This window comes from Carlito syrichta, unplaced genomic scaffold, assembly GCF_000164805.1.
Source record: "Carlito syrichta isolate Samal-C Ts95f unplaced genomic scaffold, Tarsius_syrichta-2.0.1 Scaffold81545, whole genome shotgun sequence".
Lineage (NCBI taxonomy): Eukaryota > Metazoa > Chordata > Mammalia > Primates > Tarsiidae > Carlito > Carlito syrichta.
In genome coordinates this window covers 85780-94902 of record NW_007025641.1, presented here as the reverse complement: position 1 = coordinate 94902, position 9123 = coordinate 85780, and the positions used below count along the sequence as shown (strand labels likewise).

The 9123-nt window shown below is 39.9% G+C and overlaps 1 pseudogene; it reads right to left on the bottom strand.

Moving 5' to 3' along the window:
• Positions 1-1820: 1820 nt before the first annotated feature.
• Positions 1821-4518, bottom strand: LOC103257668 (annotated as a pseudogene).
• Between the last annotated feature and the right edge of the window lie 4605 nt (positions 4519-9123).

The following is a 9123-nucleotide window of genomic DNA, read 5'->3' as shown; positions in this document are numbered from 1 at the left end:
ACGACTTAAAAAATTTTGGCTGATATTAGTTATCAATAATAATATTCTTATCTACTTGGCTCTAAAATAAATGAAATCCAAATGTGTTATATAAGGTTAGTTTACCTCGCAGTTTTTGATGTCCTTGAAGGTTAGCAAAGGAAATAATAATACAGTCTGAATGTCCAGTGTTGGCTGTGGGTTAGCTCTTTTAGTTCAAGTCCCCTTCAAGCATTTTGAAAATTTTGCATTAAGTTTATGCTGAATTGATCCTCAGAAAAAAGAGTTCCTCCTGAGTCAAAATGTAACTAAGTATTCATATTAGAGATAGTGGGGAGAGAAAAATAAATGTCTTCCACTCAGGAGCAGACTGCATCAGAGTTCTGCCAACTGGCCTGTTTATGAGAACTAGTGAAGTCATCAAGCCAGAGCTATTTTAATACCCTGACACGGTGCACCGAGGCAGCTGGAGGTCCCGCACAGAGGAAGCTCGGGGAAGGGTTTTCAGAAGCAGACAATTTCCCTGCTGACAGACAGCATCACCATTTCACACCGACTGGGGCTCTGACATCTCCAGGAGGCATGAGGGCTTGTGTAACGGCCCACACAGGAGGGTGAAGAGGTTCTCCAGCCTTTACAGGCTGTCTCAAGTGGGGTGTCATTGTCAAGAGACCAACCATCCAACATAACAGGTTCCCAAGGGTAAGGAAAAGCTGAATGGTGAAAAGCTCGAGATGAAATCTTTTGTTATAGAGCAAGATGGGTTTTTTCTTTTAACTCAAAAAGGTCAGAAAAGCAAAGAATGCCCTTTGCTGACAATTCTATAGGAGATTATGAGCAAAATAAAGTAAGTAGAACATATATATAATTTATCACCATATTAGAAACAAATCGAGTACTATGCTGAACAGTAAATTACTTCAGAATAATCCAAAAGTAGGAAAACATACTTGTAAATTGCATTTTTAAGCCCTTAAGAAAAAGATCTATCACTTGTTTAAAAGAAATTGCTTTGTAACATGACATACATTTTAATTTTCTGTCTATGAACTCTGCATTATTGGCTCAGTTGCTAAGAAAAACATATTCTTAAGAAAAGCATAAATGAATATTTGATTGATTATGGCATTGTCTACACACTGCTGTTTTAACCACTTCCGAAACAGTCTAAAAGTGTACACAGAACTTCATCCCTTCAGAGACTCAAAAAAAAAAAAAAAAAAAGTCCAGACACTTCAACCAAAATAGAGATAAATTTAGAGATTATGAGAAACTAAGTTTTGAACATAAGAAATTAACTCTTTTTCAGCTTTACTGATGAAAAGCAAGGTTTTAAAGCAAGGGGTTCCCCCCGGTGAGTAGTTTCTTACAATAAGGAATGAACCAAAGCAGACCCTCTTTAACATGAGTGCACTCAGGGGTCAGGATGATGAAAGTTGCCAGGATGCAACCCTGATATAGAATGAGAAGCCAGAGACAGGAAGCTGCCTGTTTATTAGAAATAGTGTAACCACAGTCTCAGGCAGCTGAGCACTTTTCAATAGCAAGCCCTGGTGCAAAAAAAGCTAAAGTATGTAGTTTAGATGTTTATTCATTACCAAAGCTTCTAGATTTCTTTGTTAGTTCTTTTTTGGTTTTTGAGTACAGGGGACTTTATTGATGGTACTGGATGAGGTGGGGCTCCCTAGCCCCCCTCCCCGTTTCTTCAGGGTGTCTGGCATGGACACTGTGAGGAGGAAAGATTCTCAGTGTGGTTGGGGATTGAGTGTGGGAGGTCCTCCTCAGCAGCTGAGGGCCTCTCTCTTCCTCTTGTGCTCTTACTGGGGCTGGTCCAGGGGCTCTTACTTCTTGGAGGCACTGTGGACCATGAGGTCCACCACCCTGTTGCTGTAGCCAAATTCATTGTCATACCAAGAGATGAGCTTGATGAAAAGTGGTCATTGAGGGCAATGCCAGGCCCAGCATGAAAGTGGAAGAGTTGAGTGGACGTCACTGTCCAGGTTGGAGGATACAGTGGTTCTTGGTGTACCCTAGAATGCGCTTGAGGGAGTCCTTGGATGGCTGCTTTACCACCTTCTTGACGTCAATATATTTGGCAGGTTTCTCCAGACAGCGGGTCAGGTTCATAATGGACACATTGGTGGTAGGGACATGGAAGGCCATGCCTGTGAGCCTCCTGTTCAGCTCTGGGATGACCTTGCCAATGGCCTTGGCAGTGCTGGTAGATGCAGGGTTGATATTCTGGAGGGCCCTGCAGCCATTGTGCCACAACTTCCCAGAAGGGCCATCCATATTTTTCTGGGTGACATGGACAGTGGTCATGAGTCCCTCCCTCCATGATGACAGAGTTGTTGTGGATGACCTTGGCCAGAGGGGTAAATAGTTGGTGCATGGAGGCATTGCTGACAATCATGAGTTTGTTCTGATACTTTTTGTGGCTCAAACCCATCACAAGCATGGGGGCATCAGCAGAGGGGGCAGAGATGATGATTCTTTTGGCCTCCCCCTGTAAGTAAGCCCCAGTTGTCTCCAAGGTAGTGAAGATGCCAGTGGGCTACACCACATAATCAGCACTGGCACTGTCCCATTTGATTTTGTTGGGGTCTCTCTCCTGGAAGATGGTGATGGAATTTCCATTAATGACAAGCTTCTTGTTCTCAGCCTTGATGGTTACTATTCCTCTGTATTATTTTTTCTTATTTCTTTTATGTATAGCAAATATAGCTTTAAAGAAGCTTCTGTTTCTAATAGATTTTGAAATTTTATACTCAACTTTAAAAGCTGAGACTATATTCTAAAATTGTTGAATTAATTTTTATCATTGGTGGTTTCTGGCCAATTAGTTGAGTCACCCCTTCTGTGTGTCAATGTCTAAGGATAGGAAAAGCAACTTGTTACTCCAGTTTAGGAGTTGGAAGTGACTCACTGATATCATCTAAATTATCTTTTTTATTTATAGACGTTTCAACATGTACTAACTGAGTGCTCTGGTTTGAAAAGGTACCATGGTAGCCACCATTTTGAAAGCTTTAAGTTTGTCTTCACAGAGTGCAGAACGTGCTGTAACCTGTTCTTTGGGAGCTCAGTGAGATTATGATGGGAGGTGGCCACAATTCCTCTCCGTCTCTGGGGAAGGGGTGGAGGGTGTGGGCACTTAGACCGCCTAGACTGCTGGCCCTGCGTCTGTCTTGCCATTGTGAACTGACTGTCTCTGTTGCACTGTGTCCCCACCCACACAGGAACACAGCCCTTTTCCCTTGCTTTTTTTTTTTCTTAAATAAAGATTATGTTAGGTAAACTTTATGAAGGTAAGGGAAACTGAAAAGTTCAGAAACAAAAAAGCCTCACATTGAATATTAGACGATGTTTTTAAAAAGTGTCTCCTCAGGATCCAACAGCTTGTACCTGGCAGCTTATCTTGGTTGGTCTCTGTCTTTCTCTGTCTTTCACTTCAACTTACAAAAATAATTTAGAGCTCTGAGTTATGCAGAGCACTCTAGCTTTCTCTGGCCCTTGTGCACACACCCAGTTCTGGGCCTCCTTTTGGTCTTCTGAAGACCCACTCATATTTTCTCCAGGTCTTCTTCTCTCTCCTTTACTGGGCCCTGCAAGGGAGGTGGAAGTATGTCGGTTTATTTTTTCCACTGAGTTGAATTTCACCTCCCTTCCCCTCCCAAAAAAGGCAGACATGGCTTTTAAATATTTTTCCATTCCACTTTTAAATGTCTTATGAAGCCAAAACAAATTATGGTAATCTCAGCTGTTTTGGTCGAGTCGATTTTAGATGAGTTGGGGTTTACTGTAACTCTGAAATAACATTTTTTGCTTTGACTATATAATCGGGTAACACAATTTTCATTTTCACAGATTACTTTTCTGAACCTATTTGTAGACCAAAGCATGGCAAATACTTAGATAAGTTTCACTTCTCCCCTCTTTGTAGGGAGCTCTTCATGTTAAATCGAATTCTTATGCACTCAAAAGGATGTACTGCATAATTTTACACCTAGTGCTGTGTAAGTTGAATTTCTTATTCATCACGCATGGTATGCAGTGTTATTAATCTTTTCTGTAAGTAGAATGACAAGTGAGCAGTAGAGGCCAGGCCTTAAAAAACTACCAACACATGTATAGGAACACATCCCCTAACAGATGCTTTAGAAAGAAATGACAGCCAGTGAAATTTAGGTTACTTGTATGTTATGTAACCATGAACTGCCTTGGACACCCAATATGCTCCTTGGTTTTCTCTTCAAATCGCAGTGTGAGCTCCATTCTTGTTTCCCTTCTCCCTCCTTCTCCCCCTCCCCTTAAACTTTCTACACTCCTAAATCTTATTTGAAAACATTTGTGGTTGAGAACTGCTTGACTCTTAGCTCCTCCTTTTCTCTTCAGGCAGGTGCCTGCATCTGAGATCTCAGGTACACCTTTGCTTCCCTGAACAGGGCTGAGGATAGTTTGGAAGGTATTGGCACCACTCTTGCTTGATGCCTCTTGTCCCTGTTCCTCTGCCTCTGTCACCCACCTGTACTCATCCATTGCTGCTGGCGGAATTGTTTTGATATCCCTACCCATGCCAGCTCTTTCTCCTTTCTCGGGCTTTCATGTGTCCTAGCACTGCACCTCATTACTTCTTGGCCACCTGTGGCCTGGAACAACTCAGTGTTTAGAATAAATTGATAGTGGTGTTTTTTTTTTTTGTCTTTGTCACCACTACTTCTCCATACCCTCTGGTATTATATGAAAATCCTCCTGGGGACACACCTTGACTGTTTCATGGCCTGAACCATGGTGAGCTTTGGCTGCAGAGAGATTGATCACAGCCCAAAAGCAAAAGGGCCTTGTGAAAACACTATGGAGAGTAGGTTAAAGAGTGTTCATTGTGCCTCCAGTTTATTTCCATATTCTTGTGTGTTTAGTGATGTATATCATACATGCACACTGATATAGAAACCAGACCTACCGGGCCACACTTTCTTACTTTCTATTGTATCTTGTGAAGAACCAAGAAAATACAATTGATGGGTATCCTCAGATATTCTGTTGGCAAATTAAATACATGACTTGTATTGATTTGCTGTTGTGGCCCGTCAACACAATCATCATTTTTTTTCCATCTAATACATTGCTTTGTAGCTAGCATTTTGCTTTTTAAAGACATTTCAGTGAATGAAATAGATTTGAGAAATAGATGTTTAAATTTTCAACTTATTTGATTCTCAGACTGCAAGACTTTTTGATGAGAGTAAAAGGCAGGATTTGACTTACTAAAACTTCATTAGCTTTCTTTTTTTTTGTTTGTTTTTTTTTGAGTTGGAGTCTGACTCTGTCATCCAGACTGGAGTGCAGTGGCCACTTCCGCCACCGCAGCCTTCACCTGCTGGGCTCCGGCGATCCTTCCGCCTCAGCCTTCCAAGTAGCTGGAACTACAGGTGTGCGCTACCACACCTGGCTAATTTTTGATTTATTGTAGAGATGAGGTCTTGCCAAGTTGCCCAGGCGGGTCTCGAACCCGCGGGCTCAGGCAATCCACTCACCTCAGCCTCCCAAAGGCGGGGGATTACAGGCTGAGCCACTGAGCCTGGCTTCATTAGCTTTCTTATGATAGTTTTGCTTAATATAATTTTTACTTATTTTTTAATTAACATAATTTTTCTTTTTTTTTTTTTTGGTCTTGGCTATTATTAACCCTTTGTTTTTTCATATAGATTTTGGCATTTAACAATTTTTTAACATAATTTCTCTGATGTTTTAAAAATATTTAGTAATGTCAGTGGCTGCTATGCTATTGCATATCCTGCTAGATGAAAGTACCACTGCCCAGTGAATGAAAGCCACTGATGTTAATGTAGCTTGCAAAATGTGTAGGCACTCTAGTATGTTAAGAATACCAAAAAATTGCATTAAGAGGAGACAGCACAATTGTGAGAATACCTCTGCTGTGTAAGTCTTGAGTTGTGTTCTCATTTGTAAAATGAGTCCTTTGAATTTAATAATCTTGAAGTTTCCTTTTGTTCTGTCATTCTAAAATCAAGTATTCACTTCCCCTCTCTTCTGTACAGGGGAATTGATACAGGCCATAGTGAGCTGACTCTCTGGGACTTCCAGTGTTGATGGAACACTCCAGCTTCTAACTACAGCTCCCTTAATGACTTTTTTATATTCTATAACGTGTATACATTATTTTTGGCCTAAGAATCTGAAAGTTTAAATGACCACTCTGAAACCAATTGCTTTGACTTCTCTTTATGTCTCATTGTGCCAGCTGTTTTGACTAGCTTGTTGTCAGTCTTTGGAGTTAAGGGTGGACTTTGTATGTTTTGTTTTCTTCCCTGTTTGGTCTAAGAATTTTGAGACTCTGAGTGGCATGAAATACTTGTTGAAGAGATTCTGGGGCAGTTTCAAATTTAAAATAACTCGAAGCATATTTTATATGATGAAATATGTAGAAGTGTGTATTGGGATTGGGATTTTATAAGAAAAGATATGACTTAAATTCTTAATTATAACCAATTCTTAATTATAGCTAATAAATAAGCCTTTAAGTGTTCATAGTAATATTCTGCACCCACTGGTCCTGCAGAGTGAATTTATTTATCAAAAAATATGTGTAGCTAGATCGCATTTTACCCTTCATTGTGACGGAAATGCAGACATGCCAAAAAGTTTTCTTCCTGCCCTCTACCTCATTCTTCCTCTCAACAATATACTGATATAATCTTAAGCTATATTTTAAAAACATTTTCTAGTCCAAGGAGATTCTTGCGATAATTCAAGCTCCCGAATATTCATTCTACTTAAGAAACATCTGCTGTGCTGAGCTCAATATTTCAGGCATGTAAGCTCCATTTCAGGCACGCGAGCTTGAGCTTCGTCTTTTACACAGCCTGGTTCTGGCTATTACAAAAGCCGATGGAGCCCGTGTGTCAAGTGGTTAACAGCCTCAATGTCTGACTGTAGGTTTGCATACTGTTCACTGCTTGCTGGAAGTGTAGCTTCGGGCAGTCTTAACTTATCTACACTTTACCTATAAAATAGAGATGTTAGCTACTTGGAAGACTGAGGTGGAAGGATTGCTGCAACCTAGCAGGTCAACGCTGGGGTGGCCGTGAGAGTGCCACTGCACTCCAGCCTGGGTGACAGAGTGAGACTCCAACTCAAAAAAAAAAAAAAAAAAATCAGGGATGTTAGCCCTACCTCAGTGGGCTGTTGAGAGCATTAAATTAGTTATTACGTGGAAAGGACAGTGCCTGACACATGATGGTTCTTGTTAATAGTGGTATTTCTTGCCTTATGATTCTTATAGTTTAATGGAAAATTGAGAGCTCTAACTTACTTGCTTATTACAAAGAATATCTACTAAGTATAGATAAAGTATGTCTAGAATATAGTCAGTTTTTCATCATAAATGGCAAATGAATTTTTTTCTCTAAATATTCAGTAGACTAGCTTTTATACTATTTTAAGTATACTCGAACATTATTAGTTTAGGTATTTTGGTTTATTATAGCAAATATCTGAAGTTGCTCATTATTCACATACAGCCAAATTGAAATGAAATCTACATAATTTTTCTAATTGACACAAGGACTTTCTCTTGGTTACATACAGGTTTGTATACATGCGCCTTCTTAATAAATTCTGGTCTGATCTTGGTGGATGCAAAGGATAAGGCAGCAGGGAAGACTGGTACTTTAGAGGGAAAGCAAGACAGTTGGTGGTAACAATGTGGAAAGTCCTAGCAGCCAGGGAGTGGATTCAGAAGTTTGAGGCAGAAATGAGATGACATGAAAAAGAGAGAAAGCCAGTTACCCTTCATCAGACACCGGGAAGAGTGACCTTGTATATAATGGCATTTGATCCTTCTTGAGTCTTCATTCATAGCTGTGGTATGCAAGTGTTGATTCCCTGGTACATCGACTTTAAAATTTGGGAAGCTGAATGGAAACTTGCTTCCATGGAAGAATTCTTCCTTTGAATTGTGTGCGATATGATCTGGCCAAGACAGCGGGTATGAGTTGGGCAGGGTAGATAACCTGCTTCCCTGGCCTTCAACTTGATTCTCACCTTTGATACATGGACTTGTTATTTTCTTTCTATGGCGTGTCCAAATACTTATTTTCAATAGAAGATAGTCTTCCCAAGGATGAGGCTAATAGAAAACCTAAAAAAAAGGAACTTACAACAATTGCTTTAAAAATTTTCAGTATTACCTGATGGGTGACAGGTGGGCAGACTATGAGAATTTCTGTCTGTGACCCAGTTCTTCTAGAGAGCGTGCACGAGGTTTCTGATGACAAATAAGGGACATTTTAAATGTTTCTGGGCTTAAAAAACCTGATAATTATAGAATATTTTATTGTTTAATGTCTGCAGTCCTCCAAGAAATTTTGTATCAGCTTTTTCTATATATAAGGAAACTGAAGCATAGAAAGGTAAAATAACTTAAGTCATAAGTCTTGAAAGTTTTGGATCCAGGCTTGGAATCCTTATCTTTTTTTCCCTTTTTTGTTATGCTTTATTTTAATTGACACAATAATTGTACATATTTAGGGGGTATGATAGGATGTTTTGATAGTTGTATATGGTGTATAATGATCAAATTAGGGTAATTGGCAAATCCATCACCTCATACATTCATCATTTCTTTGTGGTGAGAACATTCAAAATTCTCACTTCTAGCTGTTTTGAAATATACACTATATTATTGTTACCTGCAGTCACCTTGTTTTGAGATGGAACACTAGAATTTATTCCTTCTACCTTGCTGTAATTTTTGTGGAATCTTACCTTCTGATTCTTTTCACTTAATCTTTTCTTCACTTGATCCTCTTTTCTTTTCACTTGATCTCACTTTTCCTTTCTGCTGGATTCCGATTCTTTCTCCCTCTTTTTGGAGGGTGTAGTTTGGGAGTGCTTTGGATCCTCTGATGTGATCGACTGAGTCCATCCTACCCCTCAACCTGAGGTTGTATCAGGGCGTACCTCTCCGGTTTCACTTTGTTTATCTTCATTCCCCACTTCCATTCTTTAATTCTGTTGTCATACCCCATTCCTCACCATCACTCAGGCACACTTTCCAGTGCGCTTGAAATATGTTCCTAACTGCAGGAGTCCTTTGCAGAGTTGGTGGTGGGATTCCAT